Source organism: Budorcas taxicolor, chromosome 10 (genome assembly GCF_023091745.1).
Source record: "Budorcas taxicolor isolate Tak-1 chromosome 10, Takin1.1, whole genome shotgun sequence".
Taxonomy (NCBI): domain Eukaryota; kingdom Metazoa; phylum Chordata; class Mammalia; order Artiodactyla; family Bovidae; genus Budorcas; species Budorcas taxicolor.
The window spans coordinates 28,695,078-28,722,409 of record NC_068919.1 but is presented as its reverse complement, the minus strand read 5'-3'; the positions used below and the strand labels follow the sequence as shown (position 1 = coordinate 28,722,409).

Below are 27,332 nucleotides of genomic sequence, written 5' to 3'. Positions count from 1 at the left end.
TAATGTCTAAAATAATATTGAGCTGGCCAAAAAATTTATTTGGGTTTCATGTACGATGTTATAGAAAGCTTGAACAAACATCTTGGCCAACCCAATACTTAAACTTCAGCCTAGCTGCAAATTGCTCAGTCCTTCCTGGCAGCCTCTTTCTCAGGGAACAGTGAATAGTGGAGATGGCTCCAGATCCTCTTTTTATGAGATTCTATGTATGTGTGACGGTAAATGTTACGCGTCAACTTGATTGGGCCACAGGGTGATATCTAATTTAAAAATTACCCTAGATATTTCTGTGAGGGTATTTCTGAATGAGATTAATATTGGAATTGGTAGGATGACTAAGCCAGATTGCCCTCTCCTCTGCAGGCAGACCTCATCCTATCTTCTAGAGGCCTGGATGAAATAAAAAATGGTCAATAAGGGAGAATTCATGCTTTCTCTGTCTGCCTGTTTTTGAGCTGGAACATCAGCTTTTCCTGCTTTCAGATTTGGTCTGAACTGAAGCTCCGCCGGTAAAGAATCCATCTGCAGTGCGGGAGATCTGGCTTTAATCCCTGGATTGGGAAGATTCCCAGGAGGACGGCGTGGCAATCCACTCCAGTATTCTTGCCTGGGGAATTCCATGGACAGAGGAGCCTTGCGGGCTACAGTCCATGGGTTCACAAAGAGTCAGACACGACTGCATGACTAAGCGCACACACATACTATCAGCTTTCCTGGGTCTCTGATTTGGGGCTTCTCAGCCTCCATAATCCTGTGAAACAACTCAGAGTGAATCTCTTGTATACCTATACATTCTACCGGTTCTGCTTCTCTGGCGAACCTTGAGTTCTCAGGAGAACTTCTGTGGGTTGATCATGATGAAACAATGAATCAGGGAGTTTAACTCTCTTCTCACTACCTAGTCATACAGCTCCTTAAGGTATGAGTTCAGAGTGAGGAGTGGGCTCTTCTGCCCTCTCAAATCTCTATGTCTGGTCTGGAATGGGAGGAATTCCTATAAATCTGAATCAGTAAGATCTGGAGGCCAAGGATTGGATATTCCTATGACTGAAGACTTAGTAGTCTCCCCCAGACTTCTCAGAGAAAATTTATTCAAACAGCATGACTTTGGGTGACAAATAAAACAATAAAGGGAAAAACAGACTATCCAAGAAAGGCAGGGAAGTCTTGTCATCAGACTTGGGCTTGGAATGTTACATTCATAAGCCTACCTGTTATCACTCTGAAAATCATCGGCAAGTACAAACAGTTCAGTTCAGTTCAGTCGCTCAGTCGTGTCTGACTCTTTGTGACCCCATGAATCGCAGCACGCCAGGCCTCCCTGTCCATCACCAACTCCCGGAGCTCACTCAGATTCACGTCTATCGAGTCAGTGATGCCATCCAGCCATCTCATCCTCTGTCATCCCCTTCTCCTCCTGCCCCTAATCCCTCCCAGCATCAGTCTTTTCCAATGAGTCAACTCAAGCAATCCCAAAATAGAAGAATGACCAAGCTTCAGTTCTTCAGCTAAGTAGGGCTTGTTCCATTGAGTCAGACTCAGGTTAACTGTTCCAGCCGGAATATGGACTTCATTGTCCAGAGTAAGCTTTGCCACATGAAACACTTAGACCAAGCATTCTAAACAAACAAACTTGGAGCTAGAGCTCTTCCTCCAGTATTAAGATTTAATTATTTGAATGACAATTTAGCGCAAATAAATTTTCAGTACTCTAGCAATTCTAAAATGCAACCGGGATTAAGAAACACTGGTTTAGACCACTCTACAGTAATGTTGCATATGGGACCAAGACATAAGATTAGCCTACAAATTCTGAAGACTATTAGATTCCTGTAATTCTCGTATATGTAATTTTGCTGGAATAAGATAGCACACATCAGTCCTGTCCTACTTTCCCTGTTTTGTAGCAATTCAGGAGTCTTTTAGGGGGCTGCTTGCCCATCTCTTTCCTCCGTATTTGTTTGATCCCTATCACCCTCTTCTTAGACTAAGCCTTGCTTTTTAAAATATGGTCCTCAGACAAGCCCCCGTGCCATAACCTGGATAGAAATAGGGCTTCCTTTGCTAAAGAAAGATGGTAAAGAATCTGCTTGCAGTGCAGGAGACCCAGGTTTAATCCCTGGGTCAGGAACATCCCCTGTAGAAGGGAATGGCTACCCACTCCAGCATTCTTGCCTGGAGAAATTCATGGACAGAGGAGCCTGCTGAACTACAGATGGTGTTACAAAGAGTCGGACATGACTGAGCAACTTTCTCTTTCACTGATAGAAATGCAGAATCCCAGGCACCACCCAATGCATCAAATTCTGCACTTTAATAAGATCTTCAGGTGGTTTTTGTGTGTTTTAAAATTTGTGGCCCACTGCTCTATCCCACCTCTACATAGATCCCCCTTCAGGCATTTTTCCTTTTCAGGGATATATGCCTGAAAAGGCCTTGACACCAGGATATTCATTATGCACTCCATTCCTTCTTTCATCTCATAAGAAATGAGGTTATTAGTTCTTTATCATAAAGCCTGTTCATGTCATTCACAAAGTGAAATTAATATGTATTCAAATATATATGTGAATGTGTATATATACGTCTGTGTGTATTTATGGGGAAAGAGAGGGGCCACCAGTTGTCTCTGCAGTTGGCCAGACAACAACTGGTTGGTGGAGGGGTGAGGATGGGGGAGGGAGGAGCTGAATCAGATGCCAAAGCTCAGCACTCAATTATGCACTCAATGCACAACAGCTGAATGTGTGAGCTGTTCAGATGCCATCCGTGTTTCTTGAGCCTTGTTTTCTCCTTAATTTGGCTGGGGGTGGGGGGCTCTCTTAGCTTGTGTCAGGTGGGATCTCTTTGATTTATGGTCTAGTGACTGTGGGACAGACCCTGGCAGCTGGTCTGAGCAATGCCTTAGATATTTGACTATTTCAACAGGACATGCCAAAGGGCTGCTGGATCAGAAATAAATCTCTTGAGCACACGCTGCTCTTTATCTCCTCATTATTAGTCAATGATGGAGTCTTCTGTTGAGAGTAGAAGTCCAGAGAAGTTTAAGTCAAGGTGAGGTTCCTCTCTCACACATTCATTTTGATCACTACCATTTAGTGAGGACTGTCTGTGGTTCCAATGAGGGCAGTGTAACAATACAATACATAGTGTTGAAATTAAGAATACGGTTTTGAGCAAGAGACTCACAGACTTAGAAAATAAACTTATGGTTGCTTGGGGGAAGGGACAGTTAGGGAGTTTGAGGTGGTTATGGACACATTGCTATATTTAAAATGGATAACCAACAAGGACCTATTGTATAGCACCTAGAACTCTGCTCAATGTTATGTGGCAGCCTGGATAGGAGAGGGATTTTAGGGGAGAATGGATACATGTGTATGTAAGGCTGAGTCCCTTTGCTGTTCACCTGAAACTATCACAACATTGTTAATTGGCTATACCCCAATACAAAATAAAAAATTCAAGAAATCAAAAAAGAATATGGTTTCTGGAATCCGGAAATTTTTGCTTGAATCCCACTTCTGCCACATCTAAGCTTTGACATTGGAAATGTTTCTTCTTATGTTAAATATACAGTACATAGCATTGCATCAAGTACATAGAAGGGCTACATGAATATTATTATGGTCATCATTATGATCATACTCTGAATTTCATGAATTAGCAATCACAGATCCAGGGTGAGCCTGGGATTCCCTTAGGGACTGTAGTTTTTTATTTTTTTTAATGAAGTACAGTTAATGAACAATATTATATGTTACATGTATACAACATAATAATTCACAGATTCAAAGGTTGTACTCCATCTATAGTTATTATAAAATATTGGCTATATTCCCCATGATGTACAGTATATTTTTGTAGTTTATTCTATACCTAAGAGTTTGTACCTATTAGTCCCCTATCCCTAGAGTACCCCACTGGTAAAATTAGTTTGTTCTCTGTCTGTGAGTCTGCTTCTTTTTTGTCATATTCACTAGTTTGCTGCATTTTTTCGATTCCACATATAAGTGAGATCATACAAGATTTGTCTTTCTCTGTCTGACTGCATAATGTCCTCCAAGTCCATTCATGTTGCTGCAAATGGAAATATTTCATTCTTTTTTAATGGCCGAGTAGTATTCCACTGCGTGTGTGTATATATACACATTTGCTTCCATATATTGGCAATTGTAAATAATGCAGCTGTGAACATTGGGGGGCATGTATCTTTTTGAACTAGTGTTTTTATTTTTTTCAGATACATGCCCAGGAGTGGAATTGCTGGATCATACAGTAGTTCTATTTTTTGTTTCTTGATAAACTTTCATATTGTTTTCCACAGTGGCTGCAGCAATTTACATTCCCATCAGCAGTGCATGAGGGTCCTTTTTAGTATACAGAGTGTTCTGTGTGAGTTGCTTTGAGACTAAAGAACATAGACATCCTTCTCCAAAGAATAGCAGGTATATTTAATAATACACAGGCATCTAGGCTCCTGAGGAAATACTTTTTGAAGAAAAAGGTACAAGCTGAGGTGGATTCCTGTGAGTCTTAAGAATTCAAGAGAGTACGGAAACAAAATTCAAGTCCTAATGCAAAAGGATTTAGCACCATGCATGTTTGTTTAAAGAAAGCTGCTGCTACCATGGTTTATTCATTGTGTGATTTTTTTTCCTTTTTTTTTTTTTCTTTTGAGCCATGCTCTAGTTCCAGCCAAGTGCTAGACTGCATTTACTGTCCTCAGCCTGCCGAGTTTCCCTGTGACAGCTCCATCTCAACCCTTACCAGAATGGAACAGATTTTAGGCAAATGGTTTGAATCCCTGGGTGCTGGGTTATTGTTGGCAATAATCCACCTTGGGCTGGATGGAGTCATGCGCCCTATTCTCATCGTCTGGGGCTAGAACCAGGAGTAATCGCATCTGTGTGGAGTAATGCAGGCATGGAAACCCCACCAAAGCACAAACCTATGTATAATGAAAGGGTAGACAGGAACCACTTTTTAAGTAATAGAATCCCCTATCACACAAGGAAGTAGCTGACAGAAAACAGACAAGTTTTTTTTTTTTATTGTTGTTGTTGTTCTGGTTGATAAATATGTATGCACGCGTAAGATACTTTCAGAACCTCTGTTTCTCCATATAGAGTCACCCTTCCATATCTATGGGCTTTGCATCCACAGATTCAACCAACTGGGGATCAGTTGGTAGAATCAGTGGATGCCGAACTAGCAGCTGCGGAGGGTCAGAACTTCACCAGTTTATGGATGTAAGCATATCAGGATTCTGGTATCCTTGCAGGTCCTGGAATGGATCCCCTGTGGATACCAAGGAACGATGTACTTACTGCTGTGAGTACTTGCTATCTCACACACGTGCACATACTCAGTGGCCTCCCCACTGAGGAATCCCAAGGCTTCTTGAACCTTGTTTAAAAATCACTGCATTAACTGATGTCCAAAACATACTCAGCTCTTGTTTTCCATTATACCAGTGAACTCACTATAGCTTCAGGGGTGTAAGAAAGGGTTCCTTGTGCTAAGGTGGAGGTTGGAGGATAGAGTCTGTAAGAAAAGCCAAAGTTCAGAGAAGGGCCTGAGCCTAGGGCTGAACAGAGAAATGGCAAAGGGGCCCAGGGAAGGGCTGAGTTGGTACTAGTAGAGATGAGCAGCGTTTCAAGAGCAAATGAGGCAGGAGGGGATTATTTCTGGGTTCTCAGGCATGATATACTTGCCCCTAGCTCACCCGAGGCAGTGTTTGTCATCCATTCGTGCCCTGGATTGTTCATGTACCAGCAAGGTATCAAATATGCTTCCTGAACCCAGCTCACTAAGACATTCCTCTTCTGTGGTCTGCTGCCCCTGTGGGCCAAGGAGGAGGCCTGGGAGGTTAGCAGAGTGTGGAGGGCAGTAGAGGGGCCCAAGCTTCCATGCACGAAGTCCAGCCAGGACTCCAAATCTGTAGGCCTCTTGAGTTACTTATTTATTTTTATAAAGTGCTTGAGAGCATTTTAGAAACTTTTTATATCATATTTGAGATCTGTAAGATAGAAGTCTGACATTTGGCCAAATATCCTCATGACTAATTTTTAGAAAGATAGAACCTTAGTGAAATGAGTGATCTAGACAGAAACAGGGAAAACATAAGGTAGCCCCTGGGTTAGGCAAACATACTGGCAGGATTAGAAAATTTACAGGGAAAGAATACCAACCACTTTTTGAAAAACTGAAGTATATATATGTATGCTGCTGCTGCTAAGTCACTTTAGTCGTGTCCGACTCTGTGTGACCCTGTAGATGGCAGCCCACCAGGCTCTCCCGTCCTGGGGATTCTCCAGGCAAGAATACTGGAGTGGGTTGCCATTTCCTTCTCCAATGCATGAAAGTGAAAAGTGAAAGTGAAGTCGCTCAGTCGTGTCCGACTCTATGCAACCCCATGGACTGCAGCCCACCAGGCTCCTCCATCCATGGGATTTTCCAGGCAAGAGTACTGGAGTGGGGTGCCATTGCCTTCTCTGATATATATGTATATATATATATATATATATAAGATTTGTTCTATTATTTGGCTGTGCTGGGTCTTTGTTGCTGCATGGGCTTTCTCTTCTCATGGTGAGTGGGGCCTTCATCGTGGAGCATGGGCTCTAGGCACTGGGCTTTAGTAGTTGCAGCACAAAGCCTTCAGTAGTTGTGGCATATGCAGCTTAGTTGCTCCGCGGCATGTGGAATCTTCCTGGACAACGGATCAAGTTGGTGTCCCTTGCCTTGCAAGGCGGATTCTTACACACTGGACCACTGGAAAAGCCCTGAAGTACAGTTAATTTACAATGGTGTGTAAGTTTCAAGTGTACAGCAACCCTCCTTCAGTTTTATAGGTCAAAAAGACCCACAGAACCAGAGACAACCCCCTTCCCTGCTAGATATTGTCCTGACTTCCATTTTAGATACTTAAAGCTTTAGATCTGTACAACTCTCTCACTGAATCTCTAATGAAATCTGTAAAAATGCTTTTCTCCATGATCCAGAATATGCTTCTTTCTGCCTGGGCGGAACTGATGATACCTACAAAGGTGTTGTCAAGCCATCAGGATTGATTTCAAAGTCAATTTCATTTCAAAATTGGGCTTTCTAAGTTGAAGTATTCACCCACTGTATTTTCTTTTTTTTCCTTCCACTCTGCTTCCTGACCTGTCTTGGGAGTGCAGCTACTGAGGAATTACTGGTCTGCTCTGTCCAGTTCAATGTAAACAGGGGAACAAATGGGCCAAGTTTATGGACAGGAGGAAGCAGCAGACTTGCTCTCCATGGGGCACAAAGGGGCTGCTCCACATCGAAAACTGAGGCCTTCTGGCCGATGAAACACCTTGAGAAGGGAGTGTCCTGGGAGCAGCGGCAGTGAGTGATTTCCTTCTCCCAATTTAGACACTGGGGTGGTGATTTCCTCCCAGTCATCAATTCCATCCTGGAGTCTGGACTTGGGCAGATTCCCATGTGGATTTAGAAGAAAAATCCACTGTGATGGGAGTGGAAGCAGAATGGTGGGGAGGCTGGAGGATGGATCAAGAGGTAAGGAGTGGGCTGCATTTGTAAGGAATGGGAGGTAACTGAGGTGGCTTTTGCAGTCTCTGAACATCGTGGAAGTAAGAGAGCTGGGTTTCTCAGAAAGGCTCTTCTAAGAAATCCCCCTGGCACCAGCCTGTCTAGTTTCGACCATCCTAAGGCTTTGATGGGGAACCGGCGGCCTCTGTCCAGTCCCCGTCTCCTCACTGGGCAGTGAGTGGAGTCATGCGTGCGAAAGAACTCGCGCAGACGCCTCCCTGTACACTGCCGCCGCGATGTGCAGGCGCCCAGCATCTGCTCCTGCCGCCTGCCCGAAATAGAACGTCTATTTTGTGATGGATTAGTCCTTTGGCTCCGATCCTGCCTGGGTCACCAGCTCAGCCTGCGATGCGTGCTGGGAGGGTGGTGGGGTGGGGACAGGGGCCTCTTAACTCGTTCAACACATTCCCTCTTCTCTCCTGCGGGAGTGCCTGTCCAGTTGCCCAGATCCTAACTTAGGTGGAAAGTTGGGGCTGGCAGGTGCTCAGAGGTGCCTCCAGCAAGAGGATTGTCTGCCTTGTGGATCCCTGCGTCCAGAGAATCAAATTAAGGAAGATCTTTCCTTTTCTCAGAACATTTACTTTCTACTTCTCACTTAACCTGTTTGTGTTTCTATGTCCTCATCTATAAAATGGGTTAGTAATCCTACCTTATATACATACTACATATATTCGGTCAGTTGCTCAGTCCTGTCAGACTCTTTGCAACCCCAGGGACTGTAACCCATCAGGCTCCTCTGACCATGACATTTTCCAGGCAACAGAACTAGAGTAGGGAGCCATTTCCTCCTCCAGGGGATCTTGCTGACCCAGGGATCAAGGGTGCAGTGGCCTGCATTGGCAGGCAGATTCTTTACTACTGTGCCACGTGGGAAGCTCAATCTTACCTTATGGAGCTGCTGCTGCTGCTGCTAAGTCGCTTCAGTTGTGTCCGACTCTGTGCAACCCCATAGACAGCAGCCCACCAGGCTCCCCCGTCCCTGGGATTCTCAAGGCAAAAATACTGGAGTGGGTTGCCATTTCCTTCTCCAATCCTAGCATTACGATGAAACAAGTTAAACGACATGAAGTGCTTGTAACTTCACAAAAGGATGGATACTGAAGGATACCAGTTATATGAGGTATCTGCTGCTGCTGCTGCTAAGTCACTTCAGTCTGGAGCAGTCAAATTCACAGAGACAGAAAGTGATAAAGTAGAATGTGGTTGCCTGTGGTTGAGAGGAGGGGGAATTGAAGGTTATTGTTTAATGGGCAAAGAGGTTCAGTTTAGGAAGATGAAAAAGTTCTGGCAGTGTTTGGTGGTGATGGTTGCACAACAATGTGAGTGTACTTAATGACACCATACCCTTAAATATGGTGTAAATGGTAAATTGTATGTATGTTTTACTGCAATAAAACATACGCAAACTTTCCCAGGTTTATGAGGTGCTATGGCATTTTAGTTACTATTTGTTATTATTATTCCCTTCCCACTTCATTTTATACACATTTTTGTGTGCATATATATATACATATATATAGTCTCAAAACAAACCAAAGAAAAGCCTTTTGCTCATATATTAGTGAGATGTCCTGTCACCCAACTCATGGACAGATTCATTTTGCCCACACAGAATGAAAGAACAGGTTTGGGGCCGGAAAGTAGAGTCTGCCCAAAGTAAATTCTGTTGCCTGTAACCTCTTGACTTCAAAGGAGACCATGTTCTCCCCCAGTGGAAATTCTGAAGGCAGCCCAGATAAGACTCTTGGAAAGGCTGCAATGGAGTGATGACTGGTACTGGTTCTCCATTTTATTTGGGGAATTGGTTTTGGAAAAGTATAGTGAGAGCTGCTCCGGGACTCACCTCAGGACATCCTGTGTGTGGAGGACTGTTTGGAAATAGAGTCAGGATGTCAGGAATTCCAAGGGTTTGGGCCCTGCCTGGGGTGAACTTGAGGCTCGATTCAAGATTCTCTATGTCTGTACCTCCACTGCTGCCCTGGGGAAGGACAGGGTGGGCCAAATAGAGTAGCACTGAAATATACACATTACCATGTGTAAAACAGACAGCCAATGGGAATTTGCTGTATGACACAGGGAGCTGAAGCCCAGTGCTCCATGACAACCTAGAGGGGTGGGATAGGGTGGGAGGTGGAAGGGAGGTTCATATGTATGCCTATGGCTGATTCATGTTGACATATGGCAGAAATCAACACAATATTGAAAAGCAATTATCCTTCAATTAAAAATAAATTAATTAAAAAAAAAGATTCCCTGATGCCCGTCACCCAGGACTAGCCCCTAAGCAACCCAGTCTTTGGAAGAAGCAGAGAGTCGTGCATCCTGCCACAGTCACTATAAATTCCATCCTCTCACAGAGCTGTCTCTCATGTTTTCTCACCACCTTATCACCCATCCAGAGTGAGTGAGGACAAGACAGCCAGTCTGTAGTTTTCAGTAAAGTTCCAAACCTGATTGTAATGAGTCTTATAAGACATCATTTAAGAAAAAAAAAAAAAGAATAAAAAGCCCTTGGATATCTCAGAGGATTCTTTGGAAAGATCCAGAAATGATTGATTGTATCTTGTAAGTCTGGAGGAAAACCAGACGGAGCAATTTGGGGCTAAATATGTGAAAACTCTTGACTCACACAGTCAGCATGAGGCTATTTTTGCATGGAATATTTTCACAAGCTCATTGGGGGTGTGAGGCTCCATCAGAAAACAACATTTCACCTTGTGGGAGATGAAAGTGAATTTTCAAGGACCTTAAACAACCTTTGGCCCTGGCTCGGGAGGCTGGGGAAGGAGGGGGAGTTGAGTGACACTGGGCAGCAGAGAGGAGAAGCCACAAGGCTGATGATTAAAATGGTGGCTGCAAAGGGCAGGAGAGCACGGTGAGCCAAAGACTTGAAGACGACAAGAGAGCACCGAATGGAAAAAGCTGGGGCTCTGGCCCCAGCCCTCCTGCTGGCCTGGATAGTTTCTGCCCCACACTGACCTCCAGTTTCACACACTTGGGTCTTGTAAAGCGGATTTTGCTTAAATTCCCTGTTAGCTAGAGATTACAGATGAGTCACTGTTTATAAAGGGTCGTACCCTCTGTGCCACCTTGGGAAGGCACATTCTGCTGAGTAGGTCCAAATGCAGCGGGTGACAAGTCGATGCCTTGCCAGCTAAAGGCTCCCTTTTGAAGCCTCCCCAGGGGGCCTCTGCAGGGACAAGGGCAGAACAGCCTGTGGGAGCTGGGAACCTGATCCAAGCTGCGTGACTGCTGCTCCCGCACATGGGATCAGACATAAAGATGCTGCCCTCACAGGCATCCTGAGTCCATTCAGACCCTCAAGATCAGCTTGATGCACCCACTCACCACGGGGGTGCATGTACACACACGCACATCCCCACAGAATCTGGGACCGGCTTCTGAAGCCCATGGAAACTTGTTCCAGAGCGGGGTGGAATTGCCTGCTAGAAGTAGCAGGCTGCTGCTTCCAGCCATACACCGTCTGTGTGCACTTTGCATGCAGAGGCCCAAAATAAAAATTAATTCAAATAAAAATATTTGACATTCATGCCAAAGTGAAGAGAGACAGTGACCAGAGAATCAAGAAGCAGTCGTTTCTGAATCCAGTTCTGCTGTTGGTGACCTTCAGCAAATAATTTATTAAGTCTTTCTTGATTTCTCTAAATGTAAATCAGGAGCCATGAGTCTGACCAGTGATTCAGCTACACAGAGGAAAATTGGGGTCAGGGTGGTCTGGGGCGGGGGGAGAGAGAATGTTAGTAAAATTTCTTGTCTATATACAAAAGTATGAAGTGTTGAGGAATGCAGTAAAGCCCTTATAGTGACGTTGGTTGTGCATGTAGTAATTTCCTGTCTCCATCTCATATCTTTGGGCTAAGTGTTCTTACTAACTCAAGCTAAGATACATCCACTCAATGCTGAGCACCCCATCATAAACACTGCTTGCCCCAGTGATTATGGCGTAATGAAATAGAACATACAGCCTTACCTTACAACCTTACCTGCCAACTGATCAGGTAAATCTTAGTGAGAGTCCTGGCTTATCATTCATGGACATTTATACTTCAGGCTTCTTGTTTTGCTCAGGTTTCTTAAAAATTTTTGTTTTCTCCGTATTCCACAGCTGCAGCCTCCATGTAAAAATGAAAATGTCATCATTTTACTAATTTAAACTTGATGTTTCTAAGAGCTGATCACTTTGGGATTTGGATATGGAAATACTCAATTATTCTGCATTTGTCCGAAGCAGAAATAATGGTTTCTCTTGAGAGTCATGTTCTGTTCAATGGGATTATGAGTTACAAATCTGTCTTCATTCATTCCAACAAAATCTCGTCTGCTATGAACCTCTTCTTCATGGCTTACATATTTGGATCTTCATGAGGATAGACCAGGAGAGATAGGCTGAAAAATATGTGTAAGATCTATAACATTCTATCAAAGGATGGGGTAAAGGAAGTTACTGATGTAAATATTTCATCCATGTCTGATAGCCAGTTTGTTGAGACAGTGAGACCTAGCCTTTTTGGTCAGTCTTCTGTGGAGAGACTGGTCTGGTATATTTCTGTTTTAGTTAGATTCTGTGCTCTAAAACTAAAGAGTTGCTTTGAAGTAAAATAAATTAAGTTCTCTTCAGCCAGTGCAATTATTCTCATTGACTTGAATATTCTGCAAGTCTGTGTTATTTTCTGCAGGAATATAAATGTCTAACAAGGTGACCAGAAATAATAAGCTCTTGATATTTCCCTCCCCCTCGCCAACAGAACCTAATTATTCCCTGACACCAACTTTCCTTGTCAGAAGAGTCCCACAGAGCCTAGAAGCAAGGACATTTTAGACTTTACAGATTAGCAGAGCTGAGGAATTTGTACATGTAGCTTTAAAATAGCTGAGCTGTCAAGCAAGGGTCAGTTTTCACGTAGGACATTTATGGTGAAGAGTCTGGTAAGTAACTCACACTGCTTAGCATATTTATTTATAGTAAATTAACTGTTGCCAAGTTTAGTCCCAATTTATTTCAGGGGCTGTAGGGAAGTCCACACACACACACACACACACACACACACACACACACACAAGAGACACAGACATCATTTAAACACCTATTTCTTACAGCTTATTCTATCTTCTAAAAATGATTCAGAGAAATTCAAGAGGAATTGTCAGAATCAAGTTCCCAAAGACTTTATATAAAAACAAGACTGTCCTTACAGAGAGGAATTTCCATTAGCTGATTTTGTACATTCAACTGCATCTTAGCATGGACCTGTCCTTCTCAGAGCAGGGAAGGCTCTTCCCAGCTCCCTTTCTGGGCCTTCTGTCCCCCTTTCCTCACTCTAACCATCTTCATCTTCCAAAAACTGGAAGCTCTTCTGTGGAATCAGGGCTGAAAGCAAGCTGAAAAAGTCATGACCAGTAAGAAATTGGGGGTTAACAGGGAACCCTTTTGAAAGGTATTTGCATATTAAAGGAGAAGCCTAGAAAAGATTCACCTTGAAAGAACTATATCTCTAATGGTGGAATAGTTGGGGGTCTTGGTGGAATAGGGTGGCAGAAGAAGGGTGTGATTGTTTTGAAGGGAAAGGCATCTTCCCTATGACCTTAAAAACATACCATAGATGTCATCTTCTGTTCTCTTCACTTATAAAGTCACTGCTTGGCCCTTCTAATGGAATTTGGTGTTTTAACAAACGAAGTTCTGTTTCCTCTTTATTCTTTCCCGGAAGATGTTCATACAACTGTGAACATGTTTATTAGTAAACACTGTACCTGCTTTTAGCAACAAGCTGTCTGCTAAACCTTTCCAGGGTTTCTGGCAGATGGGCCCTGTGTACCCCATTTCTGTTCTTTTTCAAACTCTTTCCTGACACAATTTTCCTGGTTCAGGAAAACTCACACAGTCTTGTCCATCTATTACTGCTGTTCCTGATGAGTCTGGATCAAAGGGTTAAACACCCCTTGTTCAGGGGGGATGGATGCCAGTCCACTGCGCACAGCGACCTGTGTGCAAGGACCACCGCATGACATGCCAGGCCTGCGAGGTTCCTGCCTGAGGAGCAGCAGGGTCTCGTTCTGGAAGGTGAGGGACAGCCTGGTCACTGGGGAGGGCCGAAGGGCAGGAAACACCATGTACTTTCCAGTCTCTGTCCGAGCTGTGCTGGCAGCTGGATGGAGCAGAGATGCCCGGAGGCAGCGAGGACACGTCTGTTCACCAGCTCTGCGCCTCCTGAGCCACAGAAACAGTTCAGTCATGAGGAAGCCTGTGTCTGTTCCCACACGTGGCTTCCCTCACCCGGGCAGAAAGAGCACAGCCCTCAGAAACAATCGTTATGTATGTCCAGCTTTTCAAGCTAGAGCTGGTGTTCATACTCAACCAAACTCTGGGGAAGGGTAGTGAGGTGCTGGGCAACCAAGTTGAAGGCAGGAATTCATTCATGTTACTGAACACAGTTTACTCATGGTTGGTCTGAAAGGATGACGGCCCCTGGTCAGGCTCCTATTCCACCTTCTCTGCAGTTTAACTTAAACTCCTTTACCTTAGAGTCCTTGGAATGAGATCAACTGTAGCTTCTTTCTGATAGATTAACTCTGTCTGGCTAACTTGATTGCCCCTTACTCTCCTTCCCATGTAATTGATATTTCTCTAACATCACAGAGATGGCAGGACTTGAAGAGCATCAATTGCTGTTATTATCTGTGTCTTGGTTGGAAACCATTTTCATAGGGTTCCCTATGATGCAGCTCATGGAGCCCAGAATACTGGTTTGGACTCTGTGCTTCTACCCTACTTGAGGGACCAAGCAGCTTGGGACTGGGTGTGGTGCGCAGTCACACAAGCTGTTCTGCAGGTGTGTTTACTGCATGTTGCTTTCACTGGGATTTTTGGTGCCCAGAAGCAGTTCAACAAGTGCTTGTTGAGTAAACGAACAAGTGGCAAAATGAAAATACCCTCTTCTGGACCTTCAGTGCAGCATCTTGTATGCAGCAGCCACTCAGTAAGTACGTGGTTGATAATGTTATACTTCACCTCACTGTACATACAGAACTTAGAGCCTGGTGTCAGCTACTTTGGCCTTGTGTTGTTCTTAAGATGGATAAGGGGTGGTACCCAAGGCTGCTCATACCAGCAGCCTGTTAGTAATGAGGGTGCAGGTATCTCTGCAGTGCAGTGAGAGGCACTGCAATTCTGCAGCTTCACTTGGGAAACCCAAGCAATCAGGAAGATGCAGTGGAGTCACTGTTGACCCTAAAGAACAAGTGGATCCATTCTTCCAAATTCTCATTGAGCAAAAGAGCTAGACATAGCCATACCTAGCTGTGCCCAGCCAACACCTTCCCTGAGCTTCTGGTCTGTTTTCAGAAAACCCAGAACCCCACTTACGTTTCTTTCTAGGTCTTTGTACAGTAAGCAAGTACATCTTACTGCACAACCTCAGGTCCCCCAGCACCTGTGTGGAGCAAGAGGGTGCAGGCCCATCCACCACTCACATGCTTTCCCCAAGTGAGAGCAGAGATGTGCTGTGCCTTTGGTCTCATCTCATATGCAACTTGTCGTATGTATGTGGTCAAGACAGTGCATCAAGGAAGTCCTTTTCCTTGAACTGCCTCATGTCCAGGTGTGGTTGCAAGTATAGCCATGCTATTTCCATTAGACAAAAATTTATTGTATTATTAAGTATTAAATGAGTATTAAGTGAGTATTAAGGGCTTCTGAGGTGGCTCTGTGGTAAAGAATCCACCTGCCAATGCAGGAGACACAGGAAGCGAGGGTTCAATCCCTGGGTCGGGAAGATCCCTTAGAGGAGGAAATGGAAGCCCGCTCCAGTTTTCTTCCCAGGAAAATCCCATGGACAGAGGAGCCTAGTGGTTTATAGTCCATGGTATTGCAAAGAGTTGGGCATGACTGGGCAAGTAAGCAAGTTTTAAAAGGGTTATTATTCTGTTTGCCGACAAATTCACCAGCCTCAGTGTTTGTTAAAGTGAGTGATAACTGACCATAGACGTGAGGATTGGGGTGAACAGAAAAGACCTCAAGTTTCAGGAATTTATCATGAAATGAAGGGGAAAAATAATACTGCAACTGTGACAGAAGGCAATGGGAAATTGTAATTGGATTCCCATAAAGTGACACACACCTGAAAGTGATTATTTCTGAAAAGCTTAAGAATTTTAGTTTTAACCACTAGCCCATTGGAATAAGTATTTTATCATCCCTGAATGAGGCTGCATGAAGGTTGTGCCTCTGTCCAGCAAGGAAAGATGCTTGTCTGCATCTTTGTGTTGTGATGGGTATAGAGTCTAGCTTATAAGTGCTTCACAGGAACAATCAATATCAAATTACTGAAACAATAGTGCATTTTCCAAAAGCCCCTTCCACCTCCTATGCTCCATCTGGCTGAATGTGCTCGAGGCCTTGCACGGTTCAGCATTTAGAACGCTCCAACCGTCGGAGGACAAAGTGACCTTCCCCCAGGTTGGAGAACTTTGTGCTATGACCCAATGAGGACATTCCCTTCAGATCTGAAAGTCAGGGACCCTTTCTCCTCTGGATGAGCTCATGATGTCTGCTGACCAGCTTGGCTTCCACTCCTGTGCATCCCTCCACATAGAATATCCCGTCAACAACTGAATGATATCCATTATTCATATGGTCCTGTACAATAAGGCAGGAACTCCTGTAACTGCCTCTGAAAGTCAGCTTTATTCATTACCATTGTTATACAATGTATTGCTGTCAAACCGAGATACTTAGAGTTTCCAACTATGAATTCTCCTTCCCTTGTCCACACTCACCCAATTCCCCATCTCCTTGTTTACCTTCTAAAATCCTCTGTGTTCTTTCAGGCTGAGTTCACTTTTCCTTTGCCTGCAAAGCCTTCCTGGTTGCCCCAGGTGTAAGAAAGCACTTCTTCTCTCAAATTCTTTGTTTTTAAATTTGTTCTGTAACATAATTTTCACACTACATGTTCAAGGATTACATATTCAATGTGGACAACATTTTAAAGTTGAAACATAAAGAAAATAAAGATTACTTTTACCTTTATTCCCCAAAGATAATTTCATCTGAGTAGAGCATTTTGCTGTTTCCCCTTACAGTTGTTTTCACACACATATACACACCAGCCTCCCTGGTGGCTCAGACAGTAAAGAATCTGCCTGTAATGCAGGAGACCCAGGTTCAATACCTGGGTAGGGAAGATCCCTTGGAGACGATCCACTCCAGTATTCCTGCTGGTGGCCTACAGTCCATGGGGTCGCAGAGTCGGACATGACCGAGAGACGAGTAACACTTTATATACGTATAATCTCATACTTTCTGTATCACCTTACTGTTTGTGTTTGGGTATTGTTTTAGAGGGTAGATATATAGTACCAATAATGTAGTGAACTTATCATTTTTATGATTATTTAATGTACTAACAGTGCAATGTATCCCATACTAGACCCGTCTCCCCATAGACCAGGATTCTTTTTATTCCTGTGGTGCTGAGCACAGAGCTATACTGAGTGCAGTTATGTACATGTTTGTTGAAAACCAGAATAAACTAATACACTTCCCTGAACACCTGGAGGAACTCTCAATAAACATTATCCAATGAGAATTAAAGAGCTGTCATAAATAATTATTTTATTCAATGAACTACTCTTATTAGATAATTGTGATGAAATGTTCAGGTTTTGAATCTTGTAAAGTTATGGGAACCAATAAGCTAAGGCAGGCAACAGTCCGTTGATTCTGGATATCCAGTAGATTCACTGACTCCCACTCTTACCTTATTAACACAAGTGGGAAACGTAACACTGTGCAGGAGTATGTTCTGGAAACTCTGTTCCTAGTCCAGCTCTTCATGTCTCTAGCAGGGATGCACGTTCCACCTCCAGACCTTCCATCATTCCTGGGCAATATGTGGTTTTTAGACGAGAAGGTAAAGATTATAACTAGCTCAGTGCTCACATTTTTAAAGTACCTACCTGACCTTAGGACTGCCCTCTTTCTGTGCCACAGAAAGCCATTCTTTACCCTGGCCCTAAAGGAAATACCCATATCTTTCTTTGTAACGGAAGCTAGTGTGGTTTCTGAGTGCTTATTCAGAAAATATCTTCATGGGAATGGAATGACTGTTCAAGGGCTGAGCTGACCAGTTCAGTGTTTCAGATGAGTCACATGGTGAGAACCAGCAGGCTGGATGCAGGGCTGGTAGGTGAGGCCCTGTGCTGGCATTGGGGTGGATAGGTGAATCCACCATCACATCCCTTCTTAGGAGCTACAGAAAGCAAAAAGAAAAAAAGCGGCCCGTAGAGCCGCTCCAAGCTTTTCTTAGGAAGTAATGGGGTTGTTCAGAGCCTGGCAATGGAAATTGAAAAGGACCACAGTCGGTAAAGATGCTGATGGTGTGTTTTACTGTCCTTGCTGTGATCATGTTTATTTGTTTTGAAGATAATATTTTTTTTTCAGTTTTTACTAACTCAAAGCAAAGTACAGGGGAAAAAAGAGTAATTCTGAGTTATTAAGGGACAATGTGTGCTTATTGTGGGTAATAGGTGTGTCTCATTTTATAACCATATCATATAAAGATACTATTTTTCATTCTGGAAGTGTTAAGCAGAGTTCAAGATAAACAAGTGGGGAGTTCTCAGTTATTTGGGAGACACACTCTGGTAATGATGATTTGGGGGCAAATTAAAATAGATCTAAATGAATGTCCTCTCCAGGGACTGGGCTGCTGTTTTGGTCTGAGTAGCTCTGCAAAAGCTGGCACATGCTGCAGGAAATCACTGGTGCATCTGCCCAGGTGAGTCAGTGCCTGTCAAGGAAGAGTCCACCTTCCTTCAGCAAAGGAAGGGAAGAGGAGGTCTCTAGGATAAGAGTGTTCTCTCCTTGGAGACATTGTAGGCAGGATGTTGTGTTTCAAGAAAACGAGTTCACAAAATGAAGCTTTCTGTTTTCATTTACCAGCTTCCTGATTTTTGTTGTCCAGTCTCTCAGTCATGTCCGACTTTTTGCGACCCCATGGATGCAGCACACCAGGCTTTCCTGTCCTTCACCATCTCCTAGAGCTTGCTCAAATTCATGTCCATCAACTCTGTGATGCCATCCAACTGTCTCATCCTCCTTGTCCCCTTCTCCTCTTGCATTCAATCTTTCCTAGCATCAAGGTCTTTTCCAATGAGTCAGTAATTCACATCAGGTGGCCAAAGTACTGGAGCTTTAGCTTCAGCATCAGTCCTTCCAATGCATGTTCAGAATTGATTTTCTTTAGGACTGACTGTTTTGATCTCCTTGCTTAGTTTCCTAATAATAAGAGAGATTTATAATATTCCAAATACGAAGAGAGAGCCCCTCTCTGCAAGACGTTGTACATTTTGCTGTAAAGTATGTCTTGACTGAAAATCATTTTCATTGGTTTCCTGTGATTCAGCTCACAGAGCCCAGCATGCTGGTTTGGCCTTTGTCCGTCTACATTATTTGAGAAAACCTTTCCACTTTTCTGTTTCAGTTCTCTCATGTCTGAGATAAAGGTTTTTCTATTTCCGCCTCTTAGGGATGCTGTCAGGTGGGGAGTAGAGGAATTGAGGAGGTTCTGAGGCTAAGACATTGAGACCCTCCAAGGTTGCCAGGGGAGAGATGCTTTGGCTAGGAGACAGGGCCATAGCTTTAATCCTACCTCTGCAGCCTCTTCTAACACAGGAGGGATGAAGCAGCCTGGAGTAGGTCTTGTTGTTATACAGGTTGTCCTCTGGGTGTGTTTACCCCATGTTATATTCTTCATCACTGGGACCTCAGCCCCTGGGAAGAGTTTAACAAGTGCTTGTTGAATAATAGAATGACTGGCTGAATGAAATGCTCTTTTCTGGACTTCAAGTGCAGTGCCCTGTGAGCCTGGACATTGAATAAATGCATGGTTGATGATAAACTGTTACACTGCAACCCACTTTGCATACAGAATTCAGAGCCTGCTATTGGCTGCTTTGGCATTTTGTCACCTTTAAGATGAATGAGAGGTAGTACTCAGAATACACCATCATCCTATTGGCAACAAAGGTGCAGATACCTATGTAGTGAAAAGCAGTGGCATTCTGTGGCTTCACTTGGCCAGTGAAAAGCCTGGTTACTGGTCTTTCTTCTACTTCTCCTAGTTTAAGGCTTGGGCTTCACAATGAAGAACTCTGTTGAAAAGCCAGTAGCTAGGACAGTCACATTTAATAAGTCCTGTTGAAATCTGTTAGGATTCTGCCTCATAATGACCCTGTTCATGTGATCACAAAGAAGCCCTCTTAGGTAAGAGCTAATGACTCTGAGCAAATGAGTTAATTACTGGGTAAGCGGCACAGTTGGAGGAGAGATGGGAAAGTCTGACGCCTAGTGGTCATCAGGGAGGGCCTGGAACTAACTACACATGATTCAAGGAGGAAAATGTCTAAAAGCATCGCTGAATTCTTGATGTGGATGAGACTTAATGAGAACCATTTCTACCTTAAAAAAAGATTTTGGTTTTTGGTTTGCTTTAAGATACCAGATCTGAGATCCTGCCTGCATCCTGACTCTGGTGAGGTTGGTTAAAACTGTGGTGGAAAGGACTGGTTACCATAAAAATATAGAACCATTAAAAAAAAAATCTAGAGCTTATAGCACTGGAGTGGCAGGATGGTTCCATGTCAAGCTGCAGACACCAGCCTCCAACTCAAGGAAGGGCTGAAGAGAGAAGCCCTCAAATTCAGAGGTTACACACCTTCCTTCTTCAGTTTGCCTATAATAGACTTAGATGGAGTGATTTCAATAGATATTGCCAGCTCTGAAACATCTCAAGTTTTTAACAGATGGATATATAAGTGCTTCCCTGGTGGCTCAGTGGTAAAGAATCTGCCTGCCAATGCAGGAGACGTGGGTTTGATCCCTGGGTCAAGAGGAGTAAATGGCAACCCACTCCATTTTTTTGCCTGGAAAATCCCATGGAAAGGGGAGCCTGGTGGGCCACAGCCCATGGGGTCGCAAGAGTTGGACATGACTGAGAGACTGAACAACACATCAGTGAGTGAGTGAGTCATCTTCAGCAAGCCGTTGCTTCTCTCTGTGCCATTGTCTATGAAAAGTGAAAAGTAATTCTATTCCCTGAAAACCTTTCTGAAAGGTAACTCCGCTGCAGTTAACCCAGGAGTTTAAAAGTGCAAAATCTCTTAAATCCAGAATCTGGAATTAACCTTCTAAGAAAATCATTAAACAAGTGCTGAAAGATATATAGATGAATTATTCATTACAAAAAAATGTTAAAAACAGTCTAAATGTCCATCCTCAGTAAAGAATTGATTGAGTCAAGTACTTTTACATAGTAGAATATTATAAAGGAATTAAAACTATTAAACTAGGTCTATTATTCTAGTACCGCACAATTGCACTCATCTCACACGCTAGTAAAGTAATGCTCAAAATTCTCCAAGCCAGGCTTCAGCAATACGTGAACCGTGAACTTCCTGATGTTCAAGATGGTTTTAGAAAAGGCAGAGGAACCAGAAATCAAATTGCCAACATCCACTGGATCATGGAAAAAGCAAGAGAGTTCCAGAAAAACATCTACTTCTGCTTTATTGACTATGCCAAAGCCTTTGACTGTGTGGATCACGATAAACTGTGGAAAATTCTGAAAGAGACGGGAATACCAGACTACCTGACCTGCCTCTTGAGAAATATGTATGCAAGCCAGGAAGCAACAGTTAGAACTGGGCATGGAACAACAGACTGGTTCCAAATAGGAAAAGGAGTATGTCAAGGCTGTATATTGTCACCCTGCTTATTTAACTTATATGCAGAGTACATCATGAGAAATGCTGGACTGGAAGAAACACAAGCTGGAATCAAGATTGCCGGGAGAAATATCCATAACCTCAGATATGCAGACGACACCACCCTTATGGCAAAAAGTGAAGAGGAACTAAAAAGCCTCTTGATGAAAGTGAAAGAGGAGAGTGAAAAAGTTGTCTTAAAACTCAACATTCAGAAAATGAAGATCATGGCATCTGGTCCCATCACGTCATGGGAAATAGATGGGAAACAGTGTCAGACTTTATTTTGGGGGGCTCCAAAATCACTGCAGATGGTGACTGCAGCCATAAAATTAAAAGATGCTTACTCCTTGGAAGAAAAATTATGACCAACCTAGATAGCACAATCAAAAGCAGAGACATTACTTTGCCGACTAAGGTCCGTCTAGTCAAGGCTATGGTTTTTCCAGTAGTCATGTATGGATGTGATAGTTGGACTGTGAAGAAGGCTGAGCGCCAAAGAATTGATGTGTTTGAACTGTGGTGTTGGAGAAGACTCTTGAGAGTCCCTTGGACTGCAAGGAGATCCAACCAGTCCATTCTGAAGGAGATCAGCCCTTGGTTTTCTGTGGAGGGTATGATGCTAAAGCTGAAACTCCAGGACTTTGGCCATCTCATGTGAAGAGTTGACTCATTGGAAAAGACTCTGATGCTGGGAGGAATTGGGGGCAGGAGGAGAAGGGGACGACTGAGGATGAGATGGCTGGATGGCATCACTGACTCGATGGACATGAGTCTGAGTGAACTCTGGAAGTTGGTGATGGACAGGGAGGCCTGGCGTGCTGCGATTCATGGGGTCACAAAGAGTCAGACACGACTGAGCGACTGAACTGAACTGAACTGAACTGATTATTCTAGTATTGTAAGATGTTAAGAATATCTTGATAAAAGCAGTCTACAAGACATGATAATATTTTTTGGCAGTCAGTCAGAATGTATACAGAAATATTTGAAAATCTCAACACTCAGTGGTAGGATTATGTGTGTTATCTTTTACTCTTTATGCCCTTTTGTATTGTCGGATTTATTTTTGGCAATAAGTTTATATATCACTTAGTCATTTCTGACTCTTGTGACCCCATGGACTATAGCCTACCAGGCTCCTCTGTCCATGGAATTCTCCAGGCAAGAATACTAAAGTGGGTTGCTATTTCCTACTCCAGGGGATATTTACAACCCAAGGGTCAAACTCAGGTCTCCTGCATTTCAGGCAGGTTGTTTACCATTTGAGCCACCAGGAAAGCCCTTCTTATATAAAACTTTATGACAACAACAACAAACATAATAAAACAACTCAAATTTTTCATTCCTATTCTTGTATCACCAAAAATTCTGATTTTCACCAAGAAAATGAAAAGGTAAGAGGGGACAATGTATATGAAAGCTGTTAAAGCTTTACTCTAAAGCACATGACCATTAGTAAGGCACTTTTACTTATGTTATTTTTTTCTTAGTAGTGATGTGCTTGTAGATTTTAAAAATATTTTCTTGGTGACCCCATGAACTGTAGCCCTCCAAGCTCCTCTGTCCATGGGATTTCCCAGGCAAGAATACTGGAGTGGGTTGCCATTTCCTTCTCCAGAGGTCTCCTTGACCCAGGAATCAAACCCACGTCCTTTATGTTAGCAGGCAGACTCTTTATTGCTGAGCCACCAGTGGTGCACATGACCAGAAGCCAACTTGGTGCAAATGACCTAACCTCTCCGTCTGTAGTTTCCTCAATTGCAAAACAAGGAATGGAACCCTTACACACAAGGCTGTTATGAGGAGTCAGGGAGTTACCATCTAGAAGGTGCACAACAGAGTGCAGCACACATCAGTAAGCATTTTACTATGACCGTTCTTAATGCTTAGTATTTTGCATGTGTTATCTCACTGAACCCTAGCAGTAAGTGTATTCATGTAGGACATTAAGGTTCGGGAGGTTAAATAACCTGTGAAGGAGAAGGGACTAACCTGTGGAAGGGCAGGGATTCCAACTCAGATCGGGGTCCAGAGTGCTCCCTATGCAACTCTCCATGTTGGCCATCTTAGCAAGACAATAATGCAATGTCATTGATTCGGGAGGACTGTTGAATTTACTCTCTGTGTTGTAGCAAGAGGATTTATTTCAGAGTACAAGAAAATACTCAAGTTTGTTCCCGAGGCTAGAACAATGTGATTATATTTTAAATGTTTGTGTAAGTCAGAACTTTCTCAGTGAGAGTGAAAACAGCCAGTTTATTCACTGACTAAATGAAATACCCCAGGATAGATCTTCCTGATATTGAGATGTGACTTGATCCAAGTGTCAAATGATGTCACTAGGAATATTTCTTTCTCCGTTTATTATCTATCTTTCCCTCTGTTGGCTTCTTTTTCACTCAGGCTTTACCCTCTTCAAGGCAAGATGATTACCAAGGGCTCTGGGGTTTATCTTAATAGTCACATCTACTGGACAAGGGCTTCTCTCTCCAGTTGTTCCAGCAGAAATCTTTGACGGCATCTCATTAACCTGGAGTCACGTGTCCCTTCCTGAACCAAACCATGTGGCCAGGATGGAATGCTCTGACTGTCCAGGCTTGGCTTGAGTGACGGTGCTTTGCTTCCCCCAAACAAAGTGAGACACATGAACTTAGAGTGAGGACCAGGTGACTTTCTAAAGGAAGCTTAATTTGCTATTACTATAAGGAGGAATGGATGCTGTTTAAGCAGAGAGGAACTATGTCCACTACCAGCATGCTGTTCACTGGAGGAAAATGGTCCCATGAACTGGAGTGAGAGACGAGTAATAACATCTGTAATAACATCTAGCATATACATATAGCCCCATTTATTTCTTAATAACCAATAACCCAAAACTACACGTACTTTCACTAGCCTGTAACTTTCATTTTGCAGTATAGAAAACAAAGTACAGACAAATAAATCATTGGCCAAGGTCACACAGCTGGAAAGTGGCTAAGCCAGGATTTGAACTCGTCCAGGTTGACCTGCTGAACTTCCACTCTTAACCACCTGATGTTACTATGATGATGAGACTGGAGAAGATGAAGTCTTTTTTTTTTTTTTTGGCTTCAATGTTTTTGCCTCAGTGAAGAAGGAGAGGAATGGGAAGAAAAATTAATAATAGAATGGAAACTCCTGAAAGCCCCATTTTACAATAAGTGCTAATTTGGAGGCATAATGTCGACCTGGTCTCTTGGTTTCATGTACTCTTATCTTGAGTGGATGTTCTCTGAATCTGTTAACAGGAAAACAGTTGCTCTGTCATTTCCAACTGAATTTGGAGTCTGTCCTTTATAACAGCCAGCACACCAAGGACTTTATTCATTGTCAGTTTAGTTGCAGAAATACAATGATTTCTTAATGCAATTGTGTAAAACACACTACTTAATGAAAACTTAACAGCTGAATATGATTGTGAAGAGGATATTTTTCCTGCCCAACAGTAACTTCCTTTTCATTGTTTTCTTTTAATGAATTATTGAGGAAACATCAAGCTGACTTAAATATTCTCCTGCTTTAAGCTGCTTATCTTCAAAATCTACTTCTGGAACAGGGCTTTGTCACCAGATGACTTAAGGTAAAAGCAGTCTATAAATTAGTAACTTACATCAAAGTGAAAAATAGCTACTTAATGTTGAATAATGAATAAGGCAAAGCCTTTTCAGGTTAGCAGTTCATGGTTAAATAAATAAAAATAGCCATGAAATGTGAAAAGTTAACTTTTTTTAGATGGTTCAATAATATGAAAAGTTAAGCTATAGCCTTTGGTATAAAAATGCCAACATTAAATATATATTATATTCATTTTTAACTTATCCAGCAAATGGATACTTACCTTAAGCTTCATGGTGCCTTGAAGTTTTTGAGTTTATGGATTGCTCTGGTGCAGGGGTGTATGTTCCAGATTGTGTGCTTCTTGTTTGGGATGGTTTGTTCAAACTTCTCCCTTCTGTGACATATTAAGATTTTGAAGAGGTTATCACTGGTATCATGATTCTAATTGTCTCTATGATAGTCATGAGACTTATTCGTTACTAAGAAATATTTAGCAACTATGAATAATAATTTTCTTCTGAGCTCCCTTCCTGAAATAAGAGTGGTATATGTAATAATAGCTATAAAATATAGCATCAGCAGCAACTACTATTTATGGAGCATTTTCATTGGGTCAGGCTTTGTGCAAAGTATTTTCCTTACATTTAGTCATGTAATTCTAACAAGTCTATAAAGTGGATGTTGTTGTTTAGTCGCTCAATTGTCTCTTTGCAGCCCCATGGACTGTAGCCTGGCAAACTCCTCTGTCCATGGTATTTCCTAGGCAAGAGTAGATTGCCATTTCCTTCTCCAGGGGATCTTCCCAATCCAGGAACTGAACCTGCATTTCTTATGTTAGCAGGCAGATTCTTTACCACTGAGCCACCTAGGAAGCCCAGAGAATAGATATTGCTATATACATTATTTACAGTGAGGGTAAGAGAAGTTAACTAAAATTTGCCGAGTCACTCAGATGGTAAGTGATAGACAAAGGATTTAAACTTTCTTAAAATCCTAGTCTGAGGCTAACATCTTCCTCTCAGGTTTAGATAAATTTAAATTCTGAACTCTAACACAGGCCCTGTATAAAATATCCCCTTGCCACTCTGTTGAGATCTTAAGAGTTCCTGAATATCTTTCATGGCCTCCCAAGGGCTAGATCTATAGACTATTTTGTAGGAATAGTCTTGATGGTGTAAAAAGGTGACCATGAATTTGGTCCCATACAGATCATATGTCATATTGAAACTGTGCTTGAATCATGGGGAAGTTTTTCCCTTTAAGCCACTTGCATTAATTTTTTTTTTTTTTTTTTTTTTTAGCACAAAACACCACATGTATTATGCTGTCATCAGAGCCATCCTCGGTGATAATTGCAACATGCCAGCAATAAAAACGCCCAGCCCTAGCTCCCATGGCCTACTTCTGAAAGGAACTGCATGGCTTTACAATTATCACTCAGACTGGCAGGGAGAAGGGGAGGGTGGGAGAGCAGCAGGGGAAGAAATCTTTTCAATCTGGATGAACAGATCAGCTGCCTTGGACACCATGCTGTTCTGACCAAGCCAGGGTTCCTGTGACATCATGCCCCACTCTCATACTGTCAGCAAAATTCCCTGAGGACCACAGCTGCCACTGCCTACAAATGAGTGTTTCTGCTCACTCCATTCAAGAATGCATGCCAATTCCTCCTTTCTGCGAGGCTGCTCATCTCCTTTCTATCCTCTAGAGATGCTGAGTTCAGTGAGTATAGGGATGCTGGAAGAACATGTTTTCATGATAGAGGACCACAGGAGAGGTTAACAAAACCCAACCATCTCTAGAGCTTCGCTATTAGAGAGCCACAGATAGGTTCTAGGTGAGCAGAGATGTAGGTCTCTTACCTTTGAGTCAGCAGGAAGAGGCACTGATAGGTCAGAGCACAGCAGCTTCCTCCATTTTTCCAGGGTGCTATTCGAAGATTATTACTTATCATTTGTACCAGAAGGTGATAGAGTTTGGGGAGTACTCATAAAATAATGAGGGAAAGACTCAACCTTTATCTGTCCACCTATCTATCTATCTATCCAACAATGTAAAATTACAAAGAATCTTATTTCCTGGAAAATAGAGGAAGCATGTCAGGTATCTAATTTCTGCCTCAATAATTTACTTTATGATCTATGTTAAGACTGTAACTGTCCAAATAACCAGAAAATGCAAATGTCAAGGTTTTCATGGTTTGAAGTGAAGGCCCTGAAGCATAGTCCCACAGTATGGTGGTATTATTAAGGCCTCTGAATTATTGAAGGTTAATAAAGTGTTTCCTGTCATGACTGGGTATTTGTTTATAGTCTAATTCATCACAAAATTGTAATCCATTTATGATGTGACATTAGAATATTTTACAGTTTTATCACTGTAAGTTT

The 27,332-nt window shown here is 42.7% G+C and overlaps 1 long non-coding RNA gene across 1 annotated transcript; it reads left to right on the top strand.

Moving 5' to 3' along the window:
- The first annotated feature begins 17,758 nt into the window (after positions 1-17,758).
- Positions 17,759-27,117, top strand: LOC128054532 (uncharacterized). The gene is made up of 4 exons (XR_008200007.1): positions 17,759-17,976; positions 18,298-18,377; positions 24,874-24,967; positions 26,247-27,117. It is a non-coding gene; the product is annotated as an uncharacterized LOC128054532 (long non-coding RNA).
- Positions 27,118-27,332: the final 215 nt, after the last annotated feature.